The sequence below is a fragment of the Herpailurus yagouaroundi genome, unplaced genomic scaffold (genome assembly GCF_014898765.1).
Source record: "Herpailurus yagouaroundi ecotype Mexico unplaced genomic scaffold, PumYag 163, whole genome shotgun sequence".
Lineage (NCBI taxonomy): Eukaryota > Metazoa > Chordata > Mammalia > Carnivora > Felidae > Herpailurus > Herpailurus yagouaroundi.
The window spans coordinates 44,100,048-44,126,197 of record NW_024412404.1 but is presented as its reverse complement, the minus strand read 5'-3'; positions in this window follow the sequence as shown (position 1 = coordinate 44,126,197).

Sequence of the window (26,150 nt, the reverse complement as noted above, 5' to 3'; positions counted from 1 at the left end):
TCTTTCTTTCATGATCAATACACCTATTGCTTTGCTGATTAATGAATTAACCAAGATTTTCAGCCTTAAGCAGTTTTTATAAAATTTTTTAACGTTTATTTACTATCGAGAGACACAGAGAGATAGAACATGAGCATAGGAGGGGCAGAGAGAGGGGGAGACACAGAATCCAAAGCAGGCTCCAGGCTCTGAGCTGCCAGCACAGAGCCCGATGCGGGGCTGGAATCCACGAACCACGAGATCATGAACTGACCTGAAGCTGGGAGCTTAACTGACTGAGCCACCCAGGCACCTCTCTTCCTCCGCTTAATTCTCCAGTTTCTGCCCCTTGCAACTCCCTACATGGCAGCATCAGAGAGGAGAGGATGGAGCAAGAACCTGGAATCTTTCCTAATGTTGTGATGCTGGGTAACGGACTTAATTCTGTGAGCCTCAGAGTCCCCACCTCTACAGCACAGAGGACGAGAGTTCCATCACAGGAAAAGCTGAGGCGATGTGTATGGGGTCTAGCGTTTAGGAAACATTAGCTGCCTTTCTCCTGTCACCGATGTATCTCTTTTCCTTGAAGTACTCCTTAGCACATTTATCTAAGCTATTTTACTCGTGTTTGATAATATTCTCTTTTATTGGCTTCACAGTCATTTACGCTCATACACAATAGGGTTTCTTATAGATTACTTACAAGGTGTGAAATAAGACTTCTGGAAGGGTTAAGGTTTCTTCTCAGAAAACCATTTGTACTAAGACGCTATCTTGTAGTGAAGCAATCATTTTAGATGAAGTCAGGTGGGGTGGGGGATCCTACTCCCCCGCACCACCTCCTGAAAATTTCAAGCACTGTGGCTTTTGCATAATAGAAAGCACTAGAAAACTTCTGGCTTCAGAGGCACTGAGGGGAAGCCAAAGTTCGTATCATGTTTCTAAGCTCTTCTTTCCTGCTTGAACAAATAATGGCATCAGTCACCTATATAGGCTATCAGTAGGAAATTCTGATACTCTCTCCCTCAGGACAAATCCAAAATAAACTGTCAGGGGCCTGTCATGGTACCAGGCTCTCAAACAACTGGAGTCCCCAGGCATTTCTCAGGATGGATAAGGAACTTGTGAAACTCACTGTGTTCCCCTTCTCCTCGGAGCCCTTGGTGACCTGTTATTGTGGCCGATCTCTGGTTGTTCCGCTTCAGGGGTGTTCATGCAAGCGATTGGAGCTCAAGACCGGGCTGCAGCCTAATCAAGCCCTGGGCTGCCGGGCTGGGAATTCACTCTGTGTGCATGTACGGCTGGGCTTGCTAATATGCATCTGGGATACACTGAATGGCTCAGGGACATTAGTGGGGAATTTTTATTACTGGGCAAGTGGAGGAAATGTTTAGTCTTCAAAGAATCGCTGAAGAGGGGCTCTGTGAAATCTGCCACCAGCTTGCTGCTTCATCATTTCATCTCCTTCATTCCACATGTGCTCCTGTAATAGGCAAGGTGACATGGCTGATATGAATCCTAGACAGAGGATGGTGTACAAAATCACCCGAGAGTTTGAGCCACCTTTAAAATATTTTTCCGTGAAATTTATTCTAGAGGTTGGAAAAAAAATTTTTTTTCCCCAATGGTGTCTGGTTCTGAAGTAGGCTAAAAGGTACTGTAATATCAGAATTGCCACAACTGGAGTATAAATATCTTTCTTACCCAAAGTCTGTCTTTGGAATACCAAGGGATGGTTTTTAAGAGCATCTTCTTGGGGCACCCGGGTGACTCAGTTAAGCATCCTACTTTGGCTCAGGTCATGATCTCATGGTTTGTGAGTTCAAGCCCCACTTTGGGCTCTGTGCTGATAGCTTGGAGCCTGGAGCCTGCTTCAGATTCTGTGTCTCCCTCTCTCTCTGCCCCTCCCCTGCTTGCTCTCTCTCTCTCTCTCTCTCTCTCTCTCAAAAATAAACATTAAAATTTTTTGGGGCGCCTGGGTGGCGCAGTCGGTTAAGCGTCCGACTTCAGCCAGGTCACGATCTCATGGTCTGTGAGTTCGAGCCCCGCGTCAGGCTCTGGGCTGATGGCTCAGAGCCTGGAGCCTGTTTCCGATTCTGTGTCTCCCTCTCTCTCTGCCCCTCCCCCGTTCATGCTCTGTCTCTCTCTGTCCCAAAAATAAATAAACGTTGAAAAAAAAAATTAAAAAAAAAATTTTTTTAATATAAAATAAATTTAAAAAAGAGTAGCATCTTCTCTGCCTCATTTGTTAACCCTTTATTTATTGATCATTCATTCATTCATTCATTCATTCATTCGTTCATGCAGTGTAGACCCTATTAGATGCTGGGATATAGACATGAATTTGCCATGTTCCCAATATGCCTAGTAGGGAGTAAAGATACGTAATAATGGAAGTTTATACAAGATAAGTGATCTCTCCAAGAACAGAGAGATTACTTCTGCCTGAAGGGGCCAAAAACATCCTCAGAGAGCTGATGACCCTGGATGTCAGTGTTGTAGGATGAATGGGAATTCCCCGGGAGGTGGTGATTTGGCTGGTCCTATCAGAAAAAAACATCCAAGTTTCCTTTCTTTCTCTTCATAACCAATGACTTGTCTCTACTGCTGGTTCTCAGTCTGGAAGTGCATAGAATCACCCACAGGACCAAAATAAAACCAAACAAAACCAAATCCATACTCTACATAGGGGATATTGTGATGCACTGTCCAGATCTGTTCTCAAGCTGCTGGCAGATGGTCCTCCCCTGTGGGACCCCTGTGGGGATTGCCAAGGCCAAAGACTAAGGTTTCATCCCCTCCCTGGGGCAGCCAAGCCAGCATTGAATGACCAGCCAACACGGGGGTATGAAGTTCCAGATCCCTAACCTCAAATGAGTATACCTCTGGGAGGCATCTTAGCCTCATGACTCCTTAGGTTAGCTGAGGCCTCTGTAGAGACTGATGGTAGTTCATCTTTCTCTGCCCAATCTCTCCCCTTTTCAGAAGACATCTCTGAGAGTCAGCTTCCTGGGGAGCCCCACCTGTGACAAGAGGCCTCCTTCCTCAGAAGTCTGGATACAGAGAGTCTCACAGAACAGGTTGGCATAGTTTCCAAGAGTCCACAGGCAGCTCTAATGCATATCTCTTATAAAGAATTGCTGCCCAGCCTTCTCTCTTTTTTTTTAACGTTTATTTTTTATTTTTGAGAAGAGAGAGACAGAGCATGAGCGGGGGACGAGAGAGAAAGAGGGAGACACAGAATCTGAAACAGGCCCCAGGCTGTGAGCTGTCCGAACAGAGCCCGACGCGGGGAGCGAATCATGGCCTGAGCCAAAGTCGGATGCTTAACTGACTGGGCCACCCAGGCACCCCATGGCCTTCTCAAAATGAGGGCTGAAGACCCCTTGCCACAAAATCGCCTTAAGCAGGTTTAGTAAATAGCGATCCCTAGGCCCTCCCTGGGCCCTTTGAATTATAATTTCTGGATAGGAGGACTGAGAATCTGCATTCCAACAAGCTCCTCCAGGTTCTTTTTATGCCCATTGCTTTTAGGAAACATGAAAGCTCATCTCAAGCATTTGTGAATGTCTTTATCTTTTAAATATGTACCACGTGCAGATATGAGTATGCATGATTCAATAAGAAAAACACCGGTTTCCCTTGAAGCTGCTCTTACCCACACATGCTCAGCATCTGGGTAATAGTTAAGTGACCTCTGGCCACATGGCAAAAAAAAAAAAACCACAAAAAACAAAAAAAGGGACTTGCCCTTCAAAGAGATTCACTGGCATCTGAACAGTTTTGTTTGGTATCTCTAATGCACATTCTGACTTTGCTCATTGCATCACCTTGCCTTGGCATGCAGTCAATACCAGAGATAGGAGAACAGCATTCAATATATCCTAAGCCTTTAAAAGAGAAGCCTCCAGAAGCAATCAGGCATGACTTCTGCTAGCTCTTTCAGGCTCTCTTTCCATGTCTCCTTTAATACGCTTTGCTAATCTATTTAAAATTTACTTCCAGTGATGTTGCCTAAATAGACTGTCCTTGGTGGGAACTCCATGGTCTAAGTGGGCTTCTAAGGTGCATTCCTCCTCACCTACATCTTTGCTCAGTCTGTCTTCTTTTTAAAAAGCAGACAAGTGTTGGGGCACCTGGGTGGGCCAGTCAGTTAAGCATCAGATTCTTGATTTCAGCTCAAGTCATGATCTCTCCATTCATGAGATGAAGCCCCTGTGTGGGCTCTGTGCTGACAGCATGGAGCCTGTTTGAGATTCTCTCTCTCCCTCTCTCTCTCTCCGCCCCTCACCCACTTGGGTGCACACATTCTTTTTCTCTCTCAATAAATAAATAAACTTGTAAAAAATGCAAACAAATGCTACTGTATATGTTCCTTTCTCCCTCTACTGTTGCTGTAAACAAAGTACAGAAATAGTTGCAATCTGGTGTAGTCATTATGTAATGGAGCTAAGGTGAATTAGCTCCTTGGTGAGTTACAGATGGAGGCTATACTGAGTGGAGTTGTCATTTGCAGCCAATGAGATGACAGGGAATCACTTCCAAAGCTGTGACTCTCTGAGTGGGGAGGAGTGGGTTTTCTTTTATTGAGGGTTAAGGTGAAAATTCAGAAAGAGGAGCTTTGCCATCCCACCTAGAGGTGGTAGAAGGTTCACAGGAGTACTTAGAAAACAAGTATCCTATGTTGTGCTAATGAAGCTTATGTTCTCAAAAACTATATCTAGGTAGAGATAACTGTCAGACCCCCCCACGGTCCATCTGTGCAGGGGTCCATTGGTGGGCAAGCTTAAACTGATCTAGGCTGACCAGAGTTCCTCCTGTTATTGGCTTCTAACAGATAAGTGTAACATTCAGGTGGGAAGGGGGGATTGAGTGCTGACAGTTTCAACCTCATTAACCCAGTGTGGCAGGATTTTAGTTAGGCATTGCCCCTGGAATTAAACTCCCTGGATTCCAATCCTGGTTCTGTTCTTTGTTACCTTTGTTACTCAAACTGTTGTCTAATCTGTTTCTTTGTTTTTTGATCTACAAGTCAAAGATAATATTAACTATCTCCTAAGGGTATTGCAAGAATTCAGTGAGTTAGTACAAAGAACTTTGGAACAGAGGCTAGCATGGAGTAGGTGTTCCATCAGTTCTGGCTATCATGATCATAGATACAGGCAAATGGGAACTAAGTTACACTTGTCCACTTCACATCCCTGGGTCTTATTTGTACCTTTCAAAATTTGCTCAAAATAAAATACCCAACTAGCAAGAAGTGGGAAGAAAAGATGTGATCAGAGAGGGTTTTTACAGAGATCAGTGGAAGCATAGAAGACAAAAGTGCTTACCAAGACCAGGATGAGCGTGAGAACATGTCAAGCTTAAGAGGTCTCAACCACCAAACTCCATTCTGACTCCCATGCAGACAGTTTTTCCCCTGAAGCGCCATAGATCAGTGTAGATCTGGATCCTCTTTTGCAAACACTATCTAGGTGGTTTCAGGCAAGCCATTTAACTTCTCTGGACCTCAGTTTTATCTTTAAATTCAAATTACCCAACCTCTTCACTGGATATTGGTAAAGGCAAATAGGACAGAGTCCATGAGTGCTCATCACAAAGCTGGTGTTGATTAAGCATTAGGCAAATGCAGTGTACATTAAGATGGAGGGAGTTGAAAATGCAGCAAGAAGCATGGGGTGCTGACTGTGAGTGCCAGGAAGTGGAGGCCTCCCACTGGGCTGATGGCAGCCCCAGTGCTACAAGACCAGCACGGTCTATTTAACTTCCTTCTGTTTTGATACTCCCAGCAGTGGTTCCCTTAGGAGTAAATACTGATGGCTAAGAAATGCATTTGACAAGCTGAAAGTCAGTGACAGTCACTCTCCACGCAGCAAGCAGCCCAGGAACAGGCAACTTATTCCCCAGGCCATAGTCCCTGGAGGGAATCATAGCAGATCTTATTTTTAAAGGTGAATTCCTGACTGTTCACCCCTGCCTTGGATTATACACACCATTGGGCTTTAATGAACAAAGCGAACCAGCCTCAAGGTCCCATGCACAGAACTCATTAAAGAGACCCAAAGAGACACGGGAAGGTTGGGTTTTTTTTTTTGCCCCCAGACATTTGCTATCCTGGTTACCTACAGCCATAAGATGGTGGCACATCTTTCTCCCAGATTACCATTCACTTTCATCTTCAGAGATAAAGAATTAAGACATGTAGGGGCACCTGGGTGGCTCTGTCAGTGAAGTGTCAAACTTCAGCTCAAGTCATGATCTCATGGTTCGTGAGTTCAAGCCCTGTGTCGGGCTCTATGCTGATACCTCAGAGCCTGGAGCCTGCTTCAGATTCTGTGTCTCCCTCTCTCTCTGCCCCTCCCCTGCTCACACTCTGTTTCTCTCTCTCCAAAATGAATAAACGTTAAAAAACTTTTAAAAAAGAGAATTAGCACATGTGAAAATAAAAACAATAAAATATCACTAAATATCTGCTTTGTGTCAAGACCTTTATGCTGTTGGGGAACCTGAGTGGCTCAGTCAGTTAAGCATCTGACTCCTGATTCCAGCTCAGGTCATGATCTCATGGTTCGTGAGCAGCCCGGATCCTACTTGGGATTCTCTTTCTCTTTCTCTCTCTCTCTCTCTCTGCCCCTTCCCCCACTCAAAATAAATAAATAAACTTTTCAAAAAAAGACATTTTTGCCATGTGTTTACTTTTCACAGTTTTAGTAGATAATCTGTCCCCAATTCCACAGAGGAGGATGTTGTTAATAGACCCAGAAATGTATAATAATTTGTCCCAGGTCACACAGCTAGGCAGTACTTGGCTGGGATTCCAAAGTTCTTTTGCCTGGACTCAGACTCATGTTCTTTCCATCCACCATGCTGCTCTTCCCCGAAAATCATTCAGGCTGATAATGATAATAGAAGGAGGAAGGAGGACAAATGGAGTTACCTTCATTTTCAAGAAACCCACAAATCTCTCCACTTATTCACCACTTCCGCCTATGGACACCTTGAGAATAAAGTAACAGATAAGGCCATTGTGCGAGGACCACGTTTGGGATAGCATTGCAGTGCTTCTCTGGTTATAAAGACTCAGAGAGATCTAATAATGAAGTTGTCTCTCTTGGCCTCTTGGGAGAAACAAAACAAAACAAACACACTTTAAGCCCCTCACTCCCTGTATACTTTAAGTCAAACATTTTCATCCTTGTTATCCGGAAGAAAGCAAACATTTACTGAGCGTATGCTACCCGCCAGTTGCCATCCTAACACCTGAGATATATCACTGCATAAAACAGATAAAGATATTTGAAGTTTATTTTGTCAAATACTCACAAATCCAAAGAAACAAGGATTCTTATGGAAGAGGATGTAGCAACTGGTTTTCCTAAAGTGCATTCTAGTTTTCAGTGCATAGGGATAGCAAAGGTGTTCTATGTTTCCTGATTTCTGGGTGTCCATGGCATAGTGGGTCAGTATCTTCAAGAGCTCTGCAAATGGGACCTTTTAACTTCCAAATGGGACCTTCTGGACCATTATGATGTGTTCAGCAAAAGAAGACAAAGACAGAAAGTGTGCTCGGGGGCACTTCCTGGCAGCCAAGGCAAATTCAGCGGTGCACAATGACACCAAGTCTGGGGTGATTTTACACCTAGACTTGATGAAAGCACACTTGTATATAGAGACCTGTGCCATGATATAAAGAGGCACTGATGCAAATTCAGTTCCCAACTTTGCCATTATAGGGCATGACCTTGGACAGATCAAGTGGCCTCTGTGAGCTTTCCTCACCTCCAAAGACAAATTGTGTCTATGCCATTTTGTTTTGTGTATGTGTATGTCTTTTTCTCTTAGAACACATGAAAGAATGTATACAATTTCATACATTTGCATGACTTTATATGCCAAGCAATTTTTATCACTAATAATACCAGGGGAAAGTTCCTGTCATCCTGCCATCTCTTTTCCTTCTCCTAATAAATTCAGTATTTTCTTTATATGCATTTTCACACGTACTTGCCCTTTTTATTCCTGTTGCAATAGTTCAGGTTCCTGTAGTGTCACTCCTGAAATAGTGTAATAGCTGCCTAGCTCCCTGACTTTACTGAGTGTCCCTTCTAATCCTACATTCAAATGGTTCTTCCATTAGAAACCCAATTTTTCTAATACTTCTGAATGCCCTGCATTATACATAAAATGAAGTCCCAATTGGCCTTTTGGGTCATAGTTTATTTTTCTAGGCTTCTGTGTCTCTACAAGCCAGGCACTGCTATTCACTAGTCTTGATTATGTCTCATAATTTCTTACACCCAAATCTTTGCTCAGACTATTCTCACTGAGCAGCATCACACTTCTTTTCTCTAGTTACAAGTTATGCTTCATTGAGTATTCTCTGTTTACTCCCCACCTGTCACTAGAGTCCACTACCAAGTAGGAGCTCATGAAAGTTTGTCAACTTGAAGACGAAAGAAGATGCCAAGGCATATTTGATTGATGAGCAAATGGATTCACACTTCTCAGTCTAACTCCCTAGTATTCTAGGAATTTCTGAGATTTTTGAGTATTCCTAGAATTTCCAGTTCATTATTATGTCCACATAAAGAACTACAGTTTTACAACATTGTTAGTGCCTGACAAATTCTTCAGTGATATCATGAAGACTACTAAGATGAATTCAATTTCCTGGACCTACAAACCTTTGGAATCCCCATCATTAAGTACCTAACTCTTTAGGAACCAAGAGCAACACCTAACATTGCCTAATCCTCTCATTTACTCAAATATAGGATAGTAAGGAATAAATACTTTTATATATACCTTATCCTGTATTACTTTCATTCAAGCCCTGGGAATGGGGTATCATTTTGTCCTTATTTTACAGGCATGGAAATTGAACATTGGTGATTAAAAATAAATGTTATTCAAACTCACATAGCTTGTCAAAGTCAAGATTGGAATTCAAGTCTTTGTAATTCAGTGTGTACATCTGTTCAACAAGTAAGGTGGCAATAGGTACATTTCTATGTATGATTATTCACTTAGGTTATTCATCTCTTCCCTTGTCTCCTAATGTCAGCATCCCATAACACAGTCAGAAATAATTTTCAAATATCAAACTCTTTCCTACACTGAAAACCCTTTAGAGGCTCCCCATGGACTGCTGGATAATGTCCAAACTCCTTAGCATGAGATATAAGGCCCTTCTTGGCCTGGGTATCGCCTGTCTGAACACCTCAGAACTCTTCCTCTGCAACCACTCATTCCACTAAATATGACCTGAAGATTCTGTCTTCCTCTGGATTTGGTTGCCTTTGGGGTTTGCCCCAGGCTCAGTAGATGGACAGTTAGTTTGTCATTATGGATCAGAAGAGTGTACAGCCTTGACCCCTCATCTAGTATTCAGGCCTAAGGGGAACTACTTTCAGACTGTAGCTTGATCAGTGGGATCTAACCCCTATTATCTGAAAAAAATCATGGTCCAACAAAACATACCCTGAAAATACCTTCATGTACGCATAAATTCTTCAGCGATTGGGGAAAAAAATCTTGATTTTGCTTGACAGGCATGCAGTACATATCATGAAAGAAAAACAAATGTGTGACAGGCTGTGAAATGGAAGGCAATATTGCCTCATTAGAGTTAATTTTAAGTTGGTTTTAAATGACGCTTTGTCATGCATCTAAATAACTTAAGTGGGTACCAGGAATGTGTTTATCATATTGCTTGGAATACGTTTTCTTTTGCTACCCTAAATATAACCCTTCTCAGAATTGCAAAGGGAAAAAAAAAAAAAAGCCTCCTTCCCTGCAGGAGGTTGTGAATGTAATCAGGATTTTAATGACATTTCCCCCTCAGAGTCTGCCCTTATCTATTTCCAGGAGCAAATCCAAGCCAGAGAACACTAGGAAAATCACCGTTTTGATGGTTTTTCTCTTCTTCTTTTAGTCTTACCTCTCCCTTGCTGCTGTTACACTATCTCGTTGAAACCTCTAAAAAAGAGCTTGTATGTGGTGTGGCTAAGAGTGGAGATCCTTGGTGTCAGACTGTTTTGGTTCTAATCCTGTCTCTGCCATCCAGTAACCATGTGACCTTGGACAAGTTCAAAGTTCTTTCTATGATGTGCATTTTTCAAAAAGTAGGCTCCATGCCCAATGTGGGGCTTGAAATCACAACCCTGAGATTAAGAGTTGCATATTCTACCAAGTGAACCAGCTAGGTGCCCCATGTGGATGCACTTTTTTTTTTTCTTTTTTTTTTTTTTTTAAATTTTTTTTTTCAACGTTTATTTATTTTTGGGACAGAGAGAGACAGAGCATGAACGGGGGAGGGGCAGAGAGAGAGGGAGACACAGAATCGGAAACAGGCTCCAGGCTCTGAGCCATCAGCCCAGAGCCCGACGCGGGGCTCGAACTCCCGGACCGCGAGATCGTGACCTGGCTGAAGTCGGACGCTTAACCGACTGCGCCACCCAGGCGCCCCATGGATGCACTTTTTAATAACAACTATATTAAGACACAATTCACACAGCATATAATTTATGCATTTAAAGTGTACAATTCAACGTTTTTTAGTATCTCGACAGAGCTAGACAGCCACCAATACAATCAATATTAGAACATTTTTGTTACTTCCCCCCCCCCAAAAAAAAAAATCCTGTACCCATTAGCATTCACTTCCTATTTCCTCCCACCCCTCTTCCCATCTCCTGGCAACCACCAATATACTGTCTCTGGACAATTCATATAAATGGAGTCATACACTATATATTCCTCTGAGAATGGCTTCATGCATTTATTTTCAGGGTCCATTTATGTTGTTATATCATCAGTACATCATGCCTTTTCATTGCCAAATAATATTCCGTTGTATGAGCAGACTACATTTTGTTTATTCATTCATCAGTTTGGGCATTTGGGTTGTTTCCACTTTTGAGCTGTTATGAATAATGCTTCTGTGAATATTTACGTGCAAGTTTTTGTGCGGAAGTATGTTTTCAATTTTGGGGCATACCTACCTAGGAGACAAAATACTGGTATATGGTAACCTTATGTCTAGCATCTTGAGGAACTGCCAAAGTGTTTTCCAAAACAATCACATCAATTCTCATCAGTATATAAGAGTTACAAATTCTCCACAACCTTGCCAACACTTGTTATTGTTATTGTTTTATTATAGCCATTCTTGTTGGTGTGGTATCTCATTATTGGTTTTTCCTTTGTTTACTTGTTATTTAATTACTAGACTTCATGTTTTAGAACAGTTTTAAATGTACAATAAAATTGCGCAGATATTATAGAGAGTTACCCTCCTCCCACCACATGGTTTCAAGTATTAACATCTGATATGGTACTGTATTAGTGTCCTGGGGACTGCTGTAACAAATCACCATGGATCAGGTGGCTTGAAACAACAGAAATTTATTTTCTTACTGTGTTGGAGAGTTGAAGTGAACTTAGGGCATCACCAGGGTCATGCTCCTTCTGAAGGCTCTAGAGAAGAAATTATCCTGCCTCTTCTCAACTTCAGTTGGTAGCTGGCAATCCATGGCCTTCTGTGGCTTATAGCTGCATTATTCCAATTTCTGCCCCCATATTCATCTGACACCTTCCCCGTGTGTGTGCTTGTGTCTTTCACGGCCTTCTTATCAGGACATCAGACATTGGATACAGGGCCCACCTGAATTCAGTATGACTTCTTCTAACTTGAGTACACATGCAAAGACTCTCTTTCCAAATAAGGTTACATTCACAGACATCTGGTGTTAGGACTCCAACCTATTTTAATTGTGGGACACAAACTCCCCAAAATGTATAGTTATGAACTAAATTAATGAACCAATATTGATACATTGTTATAAGGTCCATCACTGAGATCTCCTATGTCCTAACGTTCTAATGTTCCTAATGTCCTTTTTATCCTAGGATTCCATCCAGGACACCACACCGCATTTAGTTGTCAAGTTTCCTTAAGTTCTTCTTGACTGTGACACTTTCCCTAGTGACTTTCCTTTTATGACCTTGACATTTTTGAGGAGTTTTAGTCAGGTATATTTTAAGATGGTCTTCTGTTGGAATTTCTCTGATGTTTTTCTCATAATCAGACTTGGGTTATAGGAATTAGGAGGAAGGTCACAGAATCTTCCATGAGGAAGATCATACAGCATCATTTTCATCATATCATCTTAAGGATACATACTATCACAGCATGACACCACTCTTGATGTTAACCTTGATCACTTGGTTGAAATAGTGTTTGATTGGTTCCTCCAACTATAAAAGCACTCTTTTTATGCTGCTTTCCATACTGTACTCTTTGGAAGGAAGTGACTATGCAAAGCAACCCACACTTGAGTGGGGAGTTTTTTATCACCTTCCACACTATTCATCTTCCACATTTTCATCTGTAAATAGGAGTAACAACACTAGCTACCAATTCAGAGTGGTGAGGTGAAGGTTTATGGATTAATTCATGTAAAGTCCTAGGAACAATTACTTGTACAGAGTAATAATTCAATAAGCATCAATAATTATGACTGTAATTCTCATTATTAAAACCCTCACCCTTTGCCTTCTATTATAATAGATTTGTACCTGTCTGTCGTCTAGTAATCCTTGCTTGTAAATGCATCTCATTGTAATATTTCCCTATTACCTAACAGTGGCACTATATTTCCATGTCAATGCTCAGCTAAAAAAAATCTTCATATGTATAAAAATATAAATACATAGATGTAATTACTCAATAAATCCCTTTCTTGCACCAAACCTCTATCACTGTGTAGCTATTCTGAGATGATTGAATCATATTGCTGCCCTTGGATAAGTCATCATGCAGACTGAGGCAGCTCTAGATGGGAGCCACAGCTCCAAAATTTTCTATAAATGTCCATTGTTTCCGTATTATAATTTATCCCCTTAGTGCCCTAAGAATTTTCATCTTCAATTTCCAAGTTCACTTTAATAAGGATTTCTTGGCTGAATAATCAGTCACAGGCACTCTGGGGATCATGAAGATAGATGAGTAACAAATGGTCCTTGGTCCCTGCCCTCATTAACCTTACAATCTAATTGTGGAGACAGAAATAAATAACTCAAATGTGAGTCAGAACTGTAGTATAACTAAAGTTTTTTGACAATGCACAAAAGGGAATAATTAATCCTGATTGTGATTATCACAGAAGACTTCACAGATTTGCAGCTTTTGAGCTGACCTTTGAAGAATACGTAAAATTTCAATAAGAAGAGAGAATAGAGAAAGAAATTCCACCTTATAGGAACTGCATGAGCAGAAACATAAATATGAATGATAATAGAAAATACAGCTAGTATTTACTGATAGATCATTAATAAGTGTTCTAATAAGTTTTAGGCCCTTACAGCGTTAAACTAAGTAATCATCACTAAAGAAATTCTGAAAGATCAATATTATTCATATGATTATCCCTTAAGAGAGTAATAAGCAGTCACCCTTTCTGACTATTCAGTAGAAGTTAGGGCGTGGATGACAGGAAGTAAGACAGAAAGTGTGGAGGGTTGGATGAGGCTGACAACTACATTGAAAACTGATTGTAAAGGGCCTTAAATGCTAGATTATGAGGTCTGGTTTGGGCTCTGAGGTCACTAAGGAGCCATAAAAAGATGATGAGTGACTTTGTATGTTCAAACCGGGTTGTATTAGGAAGAAGAAAACTCCATGATTGGTGGTGAGAAATATGTCAGGTTTAGATACTCTAAATAAATTTAGAGGAACATATTATATCAGAGAGACCTTGTTGAAAAGAAGACAAGGAAAGGGAAACTGCGAAGTGTTTGTATTATTATGACCTTAACAATGAAATATTTAAGCAAACAGAGCAAGCAGTCCAGAGGACCTAACCATTCCAAGGCTCACATGCTTGTTGTTTTAGTAAAGGTGTGTTCTACTTGTGTTATTATTGTAATGGGAAGAACAAAACAAGACCAAAACGTTCTAACCGAGGGAAGAGTTCAAGCCACTACACGGGAAGGACTAGAGGAGTTTGGAAGGGGCTGGCACCTTAAAAATGAATAAGAAATATGCTTTGGATGTGGCTTAAAAATAAAAATGAATATATGAAACATGATTATGAAGTTCTTGGTACTACAGACAAGTCAAGTCCTTTGCTGACTTGGTTATGGTCAGTTTATATAAACTAGACTTCTGTATATCCATGTGGCCTCACTTGTCCCCTGCATAATGCCATCCCAAGTTAAACAAGTTGATAAGGTGGAAAAATCCATGAAGGATGAAGGGTGGAGAAACACTAGTTAGTAAACTCATTTTGAGCTAGACCCAGAGGATGGTCAAATAAAGAAAATTTGGAGCATTAGTCACTCATAGGAGATAATAAACAATTGAATAAACCAACAAGATTTTAAATTCCTTTCTGTGTAATTGTGTAGATACTACTGAAAGGAGCTTAGGCAGCTTTCTCATTGTACATTAAAGTAAGAAAGACAAAATGTTTGATGTAGAAGGCATCCCTTCTATTCAACAGCTAGTTCAGTTATCTCCAGAACAAAGGAGAAACTGAGGTTCCCAGAGACAGATGGAACGTCAGGTCTTAGGTAAGTTAGTCAAAGAATTGGGACCAAAACCAGTTTTAGGATTTCCAAACTAGCCTGCTTTCCAAAACACCAAGTTCACCAGCTATCTATCTAGAGCTCTGTCCTCTAATTAAGGAAAGAATGAGGCAGGAAGGATCCAGGTAGTTGAATAATGTGGGATCGAGAGAAATTAAATAAATCAAAAGGAAGGAAGAACATAGAAAACGAACTTCACCAACTTCACATTTTGTGAAGAGGTAGCCCCACCGAACTATCGCTTAAACCAAGTTCAGCCAATGGGAAAGAATAAATGTAGACAGAATCATCTTTTTAAATAAAAACATATTTGCCTTCAGACCCTATCCCGTCTTAGCCACCAGGCATGGCCTAATATTTTAATTTTCTTTAAAGCCTCCTTCGAGCGCCACCAATTTATATCCAGTCCCTTGAAGAAGAGTGAAATCTTCAGGGTGAGCATTTTCCATAGATCATACCTTAGCATCATTATCAAGATAAAAAACTATTCCGGACCAGCGTGACACATATTATGTGAATAACTATGACTAAGAGGTAGATAAAATGTCTGTATCCATGATGATGACTCCTTTCTGTGTGAACTAGAGACAGTCACATGACCTTTTTCTTTCTCCATAAAATGCAAATGATGGTATAAACCTACTTTACTAGGCATTTATGAAGGCTTATGGCAACATGTTTCTAAAATTGAAAGCTCAATGTAAATAGCCTTGCACTGTAAGTTGTTATGTGCTTCAAAGTTCTCTCAGTCAACACATTAAAACATCTTTAATTTACCCTCAATTAATTCAAGCTTTGTAAGAATTTCAGAAGCTGGGCCAATGAGTGTTTTATAATATTTGTTTTGTTTTGCATATAAACATTACATATCGTTATCAGAGAAAAACTGTAAAATTAGAGCCAGGCGGTGCAAAGCAGGAAGGCACAGTGGTTAAAACACCCTGGCACTGTCATTTATGAGCGGTTTAGCCCTGTATTTTAAGTAACATCTCTGTGCATGGATCAATGTTTTTATTTCTAGCAAGAGAAAATAACAAGGGTTCCCTCTCAGAGCTGTGCTGGGAATGAAAGCTTGTTGCTGTCAGCCATAAAGCTCTCAGAATAATGCCTGGCTCAGAGTAAGTACTCAATAAATGTTAGTAACTGTTATTATAACTTCTTTTTCTTATTTTAATGAGAGCCAATTTATATAAGTAAATTTCACATGTAAGGTAGAAAGGATAAAAATATAGTTTTAGAGATAAAAAAATTAATTGGCACTTTGGAAGTCTTATTTGTCTCCCAGATTCAAGCCCTGTGTATCCCAATGCCCGAGGGAAAATCTCTGTCCTGAATTTTGGAATTGTTGTCTCCTTGTTGTGTTCCTTAAAGTCTTCTTTAGGGGCACGTGGGTGGCTCAGTCGGTTAAGCATCCGACTTGGGCTCAGGTCATGATCTCACAGTTTGTGAGTTCGAGCCCCATGTCGGGCTCCGTGCTGACAGCTCAGAGCCTGGAGCTGCTTCGGATTCTGTGTCTCCCTCTCTCTCTGCTCCTTCCCTGCCTATTCTCTGTGTCTCTCTGTCTCTCAATAATAAATAAATGTTAAAAAAAAATTAAAGTCTTCTTTAAGCACATGTTGGTATATCCCTAAGCAGCATTATATGAATAAGATCATTTTTAAAAAAAAATTTTAACGTTTATTTATTATTGAGAGACAGAGCATGAACCTGGGAGGGGCAGAGAGAGGTGGTGACAGAATCCAAAGCAGGCTTCAGGCTCTGAGCTTTTAGCACAGAGCCTGACACAAACTGTGAGATCATGACCTGAGCCGAAGTCAGATGCTTAACCACTGAGCCACCCAGGTGCCCCAGAATAAGATCATATTGATAGATTCTGCAACCACTCTCTTCTCCCACCACCTCCCCACCCCCCCGTCCCGCTCCAATACAATTTTCTTTAAGTCCACCTATATTGATTCACAGACGTGTAGTCCACCCCGCTCTGCTATATGGTATTCCATCACATTCCGTAGGAGACACTTGGGATGGACAGTGTGACTGGTTCCTGTGTTCTTCTTTCTTTTTTTCACTCAAGTATGATGTTGTTATTAATATTCCAACACATGTTTCCTTTTTACCAGTACAAAATTATTTCTAGGGTAAATCCCGGAGAGTAGAATTGCTATGCTCTAGCACATGCATCCAAACGTGAACACTGGAATCACTTTGCATCAAAAGAGAGCAGTGAACGTAATTAGGCTTGAACAATAGTTATAAATTGGAACTATCCCAAGGAATGCAGCAGGTGTAGTCATGCGAACCCTCCTAGATAATGTCTTTCTAAACAGATTGCTTTCTAAAGTATTCCAAATTACACATCTACCTGCACGTTGCTTTTATCTTTGCGTCCTAATCCAGCTTCGGTAAGATAGTAAGATATACTTTTCTAGTAATTTGCTGATTTTCTAAGTTTTCAAATGAACTGGCATAAAACTGCTTTAAAAATCACCTTACACTTTATCCCATTCAATTATCTTTAGACATGCCTGCTTGGTCATTTCTAATATTGTCTTTACATCCAATTGGTTTTTTATTTTATTTTATTTTCATTATGCAAACTTGCAAGACATCAGTCTCTTGAAGAGACAAACTGAAAATTTCACAAACATTTGTCTTTTTTTTTAAATATTCTCTATTCCAAGGGAATTTTAGAGGTTATAAATTTGTTATCACTTATCTCCTTTTACTTTCTTTCAATTCTTTTGTTCTTATTCTAACTTCATAAATTTAGTGCTTGCCTTATTAATTTAAACCTATCTTCCAAGAGACAGACTTAAGTGTTTAAGCCTATAAACACTTTTAAACTTCTTTTTTTTTTAAGTTTATTTATTTTGAGAGGGAAAGACAGAGAGCACGATCAGGGGAGGGACAGAGAGAGTGAATCCACTTATGTGGATTTGAACCCACTTATCATGAGATCATGGCCTGAACCAAAACCAAGAGTCACATGCTTAACTGAATGAGCCACCCAGGTGCCCCTAAGCCTATAAATTTCTAAGAACTGCTTTACTTTCACCTCATGATATTTTCTAGGTAGAGATTTCTTGTTATTGTTCAGTTCTAAATTATCTAATTTATATTTTTGTTGACTTATTAATTATTCAAAATATGTTCTTTTAATTTTCAAAACCTCAAGGGCTTTTCTAGTAGTTTTCAATTTCTGATTTTTAATCAGTAATGATTACATTTTTCAATAATTTTTTTAATGTTTTATTTTGTTTTGTTTGTTTTACATCTCACAATTCTCTGAATCAGAAATTCAAAACGGACTCACAGGCAATTTTATGCTCCTAACAGCTTCCACTGGGATCACTGAGGTCATCTGATAGCTAAGTTAGGGAACTTCATTCATGTGCCTAATGTGTTGGCATAATGTGTATAAGTCTGGGTTCAGCCTGATCTCTCCCCATTTTCATGTAGTCTCAGAGCCTTTCCATGTGGTCCTGCAGGAGACTTGGGCTTCTCACAGCATGGTTATCTCAGGGTAGTTGGACTTGTAAGGAAGCTCAGGGCTCTACACATGAGTGTTCTAAGAGATCTTGGTAGAATCTACAGGACTTCTTATGGCCTATTCACAGAGGTCTAAGAACATCATTTCTAGATTCTTTTGATCAAAAACATCACTAATGGCAGCCTAAACTCGGGGCAGGGGAGGGATTAAATTCTGCCTCTCAATACCAGGTATCCAGCAGAGAACTTTTGGCCATCCAAATTCTATCACACTTACTAAACCCCCCTCCTGTCACTGTATCCAGTTCAAGCTTCAAGACCTCCTAGAGACTTACAGTCAATACCATCAAATCCAAACATGGCTTTTCATTTTCTGGTAACAAAAAACTAAAAACATAAGTCTGCTGATTCCCTCACACTGAATGTGCAGTGTGGCATGTAGTCAATATAGCCACAGAAAATGCTTCTCTTTAGGGAAAGGAGAGAATATAAGACACAAAACAATTATTTGTCTGGTAATTCCAAAATTGTCCTGGGAAGATATTGTAAAGACCTGGAAATGGGAGAATTTCCTCCTTTTGGCTCTGGTTCTCTGCTCTGGCAGGGGTGCCCTTGACAATTTTTTTCTTCATGGATTCATCTTCAAGTAGTCATTTCCTAATTCATCATTTTCTTCATGACAATATCAATATGAATTTAGGAGAGCAGATCTATCTTCAAGACTTTGTAACTTTATAGAGTCTGTTCTTGGTCATGAAAATATGGTGGTCTATACATTGTTTTAACTATTGATCTTTTTTTTTTTTTTTTTTTTTTTTTTTTTTTTAGTTTGAGCTGGGTGAGGTGGTTTTTTTGTTTGTTTGTTTGTTTGTTTGTTTGGGGGTTTTGGGCAATTAAATCCCTTAAGCACTTAGATGGCTTCTGGTCTATTCCATTCCAATTTTTTGTGCCAACAACAAAATCCCAAGTTCTTTCTTAAATTTCTGAGATAAGCTGTCTTTCTTTGCTTCCTCATCTCTTCGGTGACTTTAGGGGTGGGTACTCACAGTGAGGCTGAGTAGCTCATACTCCCAGACCATACCATTAATCTGATGTTTGCTGCAAGACTGCATCTTAACAAGTATTTGTTGTACCAAGTTTCTCAATATTACATGCTGATCTTTGTGGTCTATAAACAGTAGGATTATTTGTTTGTTTTTCCCAAAACATAAAAGTCCCAAACTTCTGCACTTTCTAAATTCTCTTGTATTTTTCCTTGCAAATAAGCAATTTATTTCCTGAGTTAATTTCTGTCTTAGAATACAGTGTCAAAAGAAAAAGAAAAAAAGTAAGTTACCCACAGACACTAAAGATTTGGTTAACTCCACTCCCTCCTTACACTGGAGCTTTCAATTCCATAAGTGTACAATCTGCTTCCCAAGGGCCAACATCTCAATTTTACCACATGTTTTGCTACTATAGTACATATGTTTCCTCCCTGCTCATGGAACAATCATTAAGCCAATGTCCTACTTAGAGATCTCAATTTCTCTTTATGCAGCATAATAGCAGGTGCAGAAATTTACAACCTCAAATTCTCCAAAGCTAAATACAACAAAGGTTTAGGTCTGCCTGGTAACACAGATTAATACAGGTCAATAGGTAGGTAGACTCTGCTTCACTCAATCATTCAGAGACACTGCGGTTTGAAAACATTACTTTTAAATTCTACTGGTCCAGAATGCCTTCTATGCCTTGGCTCTGCCATTCTCAACATGTGCCTTCAGAGTCATCCTGATCTACTTTAGATAACAGATGCGTGGGGGGGGGGGGGCGGGTGAAGAATTTGGAGAAGGTACACCTACTTATAACTGCCTTGGATTGAATGTGAGACATCAACTCGCATTCCATAGACAAGGAGTACACAGATCATTTCTTCTAGATAGATGCAAGAAGGTTTGTGACATTGGGGTTGCCTGTATGCTCAGAGAAAGGAAACAGGGTGGTGAACATCTAGCCAGTCTCTGCCACAAATTTTATGCAGGCATTTAAGTTGTTTATAGTAGGAGAGTAGTTCAGGGTACCACGTCTGCTGGCTAATAGCTAGAAATGAAAGTGTATTTGAATTTTCATGATTCTTTAAATAATCTGAAATTATAGTTTTGACTCCCTCATGAACTAATGGTTACATATATATATATATATATATATATATATATTTTTAATATCCAGGTAATAGACTTTTTTCCTTTGGTTTTTATTAATTGCTATTTTTATGTCATTGTGAGAAGAGAGGGTGACCTGTATAACTTACGTTACTGGGAACTTAATGAACCTCATGTTTAGCCTAATATATGATCACTAAAAAGTAAATGTCACATGAACATTTGAAAATAAGGCAAGTCAAAAAATGGGAGGCTTAACAACCTCCAATTACTTAGTTACATACAGGTCAGCCTCTCTTAAGGCTGTGAGTGACCCAGTCTCCGCCCCCCTCCCCCCACTCCCCTCAGTCACTTTCCTTCCACTTCACCATGAAGCTTGAGCCACACTACCCCCCTTCTTATTCCTGCCTTGGCTCTTTGCACCTGCTGTTCCTGCTGCCTCAGGATCTAGTCCCTGTTTGTCAGGTAGCTTTCATTCAAATGTCAGCCCTCTGATAGCGTCTCTTAGGCCAACACTTACAAATACATCACTGGCTTCCTTCTTTCAGAGCATCTGTCACTATCTGAAATCAAATCGTTAATTTATGTGTACATTACTTGTCCTGCCCCAAATGAAATGTGACTCTATGTGAGAGGGACTTTGCCTTTCTCATTACTGTTTTATTCCTCATCCTTACAAGAATGCTGAGGCTACAGTAAACACTAAATACATATCTGTTAAGTGAATGAACATAAATTATCTCTCTCATTCATGCCCAACGTCAAGATGCAGAGGTTATGGAGATGAATCATTCAAAGATTGCTAGTTCTCTCTCTCTCTCCCTCTCCTTTTCTCTCTCTCTCTCTCTCTCTCTCTCTCTCTCTCTCTCTCTCTCCTGTGCCTCACTCTCTCCTTTCCCTCTACCTCCCTACCTTATTTGGGAAGGTTTTTCTTGTTCAGGTGAGTTGTGCATTCAAAAAAATATTTCTCAACATAAAACTTCAGACTGGGATTTGGTAAATGGCTTTCTTTAGCCTTTATTTATGCTCCTATTTCTAAATTTTATCTTCTTATGTATCTTGATTTTTGTTTTTTGGTAGGAGAAGGACAAGAAATGTCTCAGTTATAGTGAGTCATTTACTATGTTTTCCAAAACTCTAGCAGAGGTTTTATCTGTGCCCTATCCTTCAAAGATGCTTTTAAAATAAAGAACAATCTATATAATATCTTGGGGACAGATTGAAGCTTTTTATGCAAATATATTTTTCAAGTGTTTTAGCAGCATTCATTTACATGGACTTCATGGGCTTATAAAAAGTCAGTCTTAATCTCTCTGGAAGCTGCACTCAAGAATCTTCCCTTGGTAACATATGTTGTATTTGCCTATGGTATTGGGTAAAACAATTTGATTCCCCCCTAAAACTCACTTTTAAATTCAAGTTTCTACACCTTTAATTATCTCCCTAATTACTTCAATAAATAATGCTTCATTTTTATTAATTAGATTAATATGATACTAAATCCAGTTCATTTGGCATAGTATATTTCAGAGAAGAGATGCTGTGGTGTGAATGTGTGATGGAGGTGGGGAGGTGGTGTAAGGGCTTTTTAGGGTGAAGAAAATAAAAATGAACTCAAACCATCAGTTGCGTTTTGGTAAACATGTCTCATGAGTGAAGGCTGGTGGCCCAGGGACATTATCTCATTATTCAGGTCCCTTAGGAAAGAGCAGGATTATTTTCAGGATAGTCTGTGCACAAAGGGCCAGGTTCTGCCTTCAAACTGATGTTCATTAGGAATGAAAAGTGCCAAAGCAGTTTATGTACATCCCAAACCATGTCCTGGTTGGTCCTGATTGCCCTGTCCAAGGCAGGCTCTCTTGAATTCTGGGAGAACTTCAAAATACAAGCCCCCATGTTTTACCCATAAGAAGCAGCCCAGCTTAAGGAGTTGGTATGTTGGGGGCTCCTACAGGATCTTTAGAGAACGGTTCTGCTTTCTGGTGATGAGCACTATTCAATAAGAGGGTGATTTTCCCTCATACATATTATGTAGACGGTAATTAAGGGAGCTGGTTAGCTGGCACATAAAATTTGAATGAAATAACAACTACTACTTTTAACACTAAGTGCTTAACTATGTTGCTACTCAGTGCTACTAAACGCTTTAAATCTATGGGGCTAAGTACTATTATTTACCCCCATTTTATACACAAGGAAACTAAAGCTTAGGAAGGTTATTGAACTTGCCCAAGGTTATGCCGTTAAATGGAAGCTCCAGATTCAGAAACCAGGCAGCAAAACTCCAGGGACCATACTTTAAATGACCAGTAATGGATGGATGGATGGATGGATGGACAGACAGATGGACACACGGACGATGAATGGTGATTGGATGGGCAGATAAATGTATGAGTTAGTTGTTAGATCATATCAAGCGAAAGTAGGCAATTCAAACGCCTTTGAAAACTTTTCTGATGGCAAGCTGACTTTAATGAAATTTAAAAGAAAATTATACTGGTTTTTCTCTGAAGGCCCAGTTGAAACAATGTCTCCTACAAAGCATCTGCATCTCATGGAAGTTTTGGAGAGCCTAATCTCTGCTTTGTATCTAGGCACTTGCTACACGTGGAGTCACCTGCCTCAACTGAGAAGAGCTGGCGATCCGCACTGTTCACTCATTAACACCATCTGAGTGCCAAATTGATGTTTTACATTATTTACTTGCCTCTCATTAGGAGCAAGGCCAGAGCACCATCCAATTCTCAAAGCAGAACACCCCAGAGTTTCCTCATATACAATTGCACATCACATAATGGTAAGGTTTGTTAAAATGCCACATGCTTGCAAATTTTTTCAATAATTGCTACAAATATTCACCAGAGGGGGGAATGTTTATTCATTTGCTTAATTTCTAATAATGTTTTCTGCTATGGTAATATTTCCTTAGTCTTTCTTACATTTAATTTGGCACCTGACCAATTGAATTTATGCTTTTAAGCAAATGGTACAGGCTTTGAATGTTTAGCATCTCATTCATGTTATTTGTTCTTAGATTTGGTACCCATACAGCCTGTTGGCTGTTATTTTCTAATGAGAATTTTGTAAAATGCCTTGGAGGCTCATTACAATTTGAGCTCCTTTCTTTCCATTCAAATGAGCCCCATTTTAAAATATAACATTTCTTGCCATTGAATGTGTGTTGGCTCTGGAGAACACAGGTTTTTCTCTGTAGAAAACAAGCTGTTGCTGTGCCTGGGAATATCAGCCCTTTGTGTGTGAGGCTAAAGCTGTTCCTTCTAAGGATTCTAAGGAACTATTCCACCGCTTTCTAGAGATGCCTATGCAGCCACATATTGTATCTTGTATTTTTTTAACTTTACTGAGAAACTTCCTCATTTTCTCTCCAGCTTTACTGAGGTATGACTGTCAAATAAAATGAAATAAATGTAAGGTGTACGTGTGACGATTTGATATATGCACATATTGTGAAACGATTCCTACAATAAATCAACTGATACAGTCACCACTGTACATAGTTAACTGTTTTAAAAATGAAAAGCCTGGGATCTAACCTCTTAGTGAATTTCAAGTACGCAAAGTATTAAGACACTCACCCGTGCTGCACATGGGAGCCTCAGGACTTACTCCTCTTAGAGCTGCATGCTGGTGTCCTTGGAACAACCCCTCCTCATTCCCCCTCCCTGTATTTTACAATTCTTGTATGAACCCTAAGGGTGTTCACAGTAATCTAAGGAGGAAACTGAGACATTAGGTGACACATCAACTATCACCCAGTTAAAAATGATAGAAATGCAAGGCTCTATTTCCAAACACGTATTCTCTGACTCAAAAATCCCTTGTTCTCTTTCTACATCCTTCCAAGGCACACTCACACCTCTGGTATTATCCAACCTCACTCCAGTGCATCCATGCAATAGCTTGTACTCAACAGTTTTACTGCCAAAAACTTATCTCTCTGATGACCAATTGTTTTCATTTCTATGGGCTGTACCTCACAGAATGAGTCTTAGTTACCTTCCATTTGAACTCCTTCAAGCACTAGGATATAAAATAAATAGCATAATTTATTTCCTTTTTATTTCACAAATACAAATTTTCCAATTCCTTTATCTGTGGCTCTTTATCTAGCATAATGTACAGCTGGCCCTGCTGCCGTGGCCACCCTCTGTGATCAAATTCCCCTTTATGTGTAATCTGACCAGTACGGAGCAGAACAATATTAGCATCTTCCTATTTCTAGACACTCTGCTCTTGTGAATGCTGCCCAAGGTGACATTGTTTGTGTTTTATTTTGTTTGGTGTTTGTCAGACTGACATAGTTAACTCACCTGATTTTCAGTGTGGGCTGACTCCTCTAAGGTAGACTTTTTTTTTAAGTTTATTTATTTATTTTTGACAGATAGAGAGAGAAAGAGAGAGAGAGAGGGAGGGAGAGAATCCCAAGCAGGCTCTGCACTGTCAGCACAGAGCCCAATTCAGGGCTTGAACTCAACAAACTATGAAATCATGAAACCAAGAGTTGGATGCTCAACTTACTGACACCCTAAGACATTCTTCTGTGTTTTGCTAATGAGGCAGTTTCCCCTCTACTTTGCATCTGTATGGTTACTGGGCAAGGGGGACCCTTTGAATCAGACACTTCATGTATCACTTCAGACACTCACTGCCTGGGAGCCCCACTCTGCAAGGTTCTGTCCATCTGTCTGTGGGGGGTAACCTAACAGCACCTCACCTCATTTCTAGACCACCTGTCCCCCCACCCCACGGCTTTCCTGCAGACAGGGAGGAACAGGGCACTGCCAGGCTTCACTCGGTCCCCCTGTTTGTGCAAGTCAGGAGTGTGAGGAACTTACCATCTTGTGTAATATGTTTTGACCAAGAAGATATGGGTGTTGATGGGTGAACCCTCACTCAGACCCTTTGAGAAGCAGTTTATGCAGCTTTTCAGAACACAGGTCTGCGGTGTCAAATCGTCACTTCCAGTGGTGTCCACTCTCTAGTGTGTCTTTGTACTGGCTTCCATTCCTGCCCTGTCCCCTCTCCTTTTGCTCACATCTCCTTCTCTCCAATTTTGTTTCTTTTTTTTAAATTTTTTTTTCTTAATGTTTTTTATTTATTTTTGAGACAGAGAGAGACAGAGCGTGAGCAGGGAAGGGGCAGAGAGAGAGGGAGACACAGGATCAGAAGCAAGTTCCAGGCTCTGAGCCATCAGCACAGAGCCCAATGCGGGGCTCGAACTCACAAACCGCGAGATCATGACCTGAGCCAAAGTCAGACGCTCAACCGACTGAGCCATCCAGGCGCCCCTCCAATTTTGTTTCTTAATCAAATAGTGGTATATAAGCTTTGGGCTCAGGCTTTATTTTTCTGAGCAATCCAGGCTAAGACCAATTAATAGAATGTAAACATCTGTCCCTTAAGATGACTCTATTTTACATTTTTAAAATTTTTTTTATTTAAAAATTTTTTAATGTTTTTTTCATTTATTTTTGCGACAGAGAGAGACAGAGCATGGGCAGGGGAGGGGCAGAGAGAGAGGGAGACACAGAATCGGAAGCAGGCTCCAGGCTCTGAGCCATCAGCACAGAGCCCGATGCGGGGCTTGAACTCACAAACCGCGAGATCATGACCTGAGACAAAGACAGATGCATAACTGACTGAGCCACCCAGGAGCCCCGACTCTGTTTTACATTTAAAACATTCAAGTTTTTAAGAGATTCTAATTCTTTCATCTACAATATTTGTTCTTGTTCTTATTGTCATATTCTTCATTCAGAGGGTAAAGAATTTTCACATATATGCTAAGGCCTTGACCATAATTATCCTAATTGGAAGGTATATGGTTCGGGAATTATTTTTAGTGTCAAGATGCCTTTCTAACCAAGCAATACATTTGTGTGTGTGTGTGTGTGTGTGTGTGTGTGTGTGTGTGTGTGTGTGTGT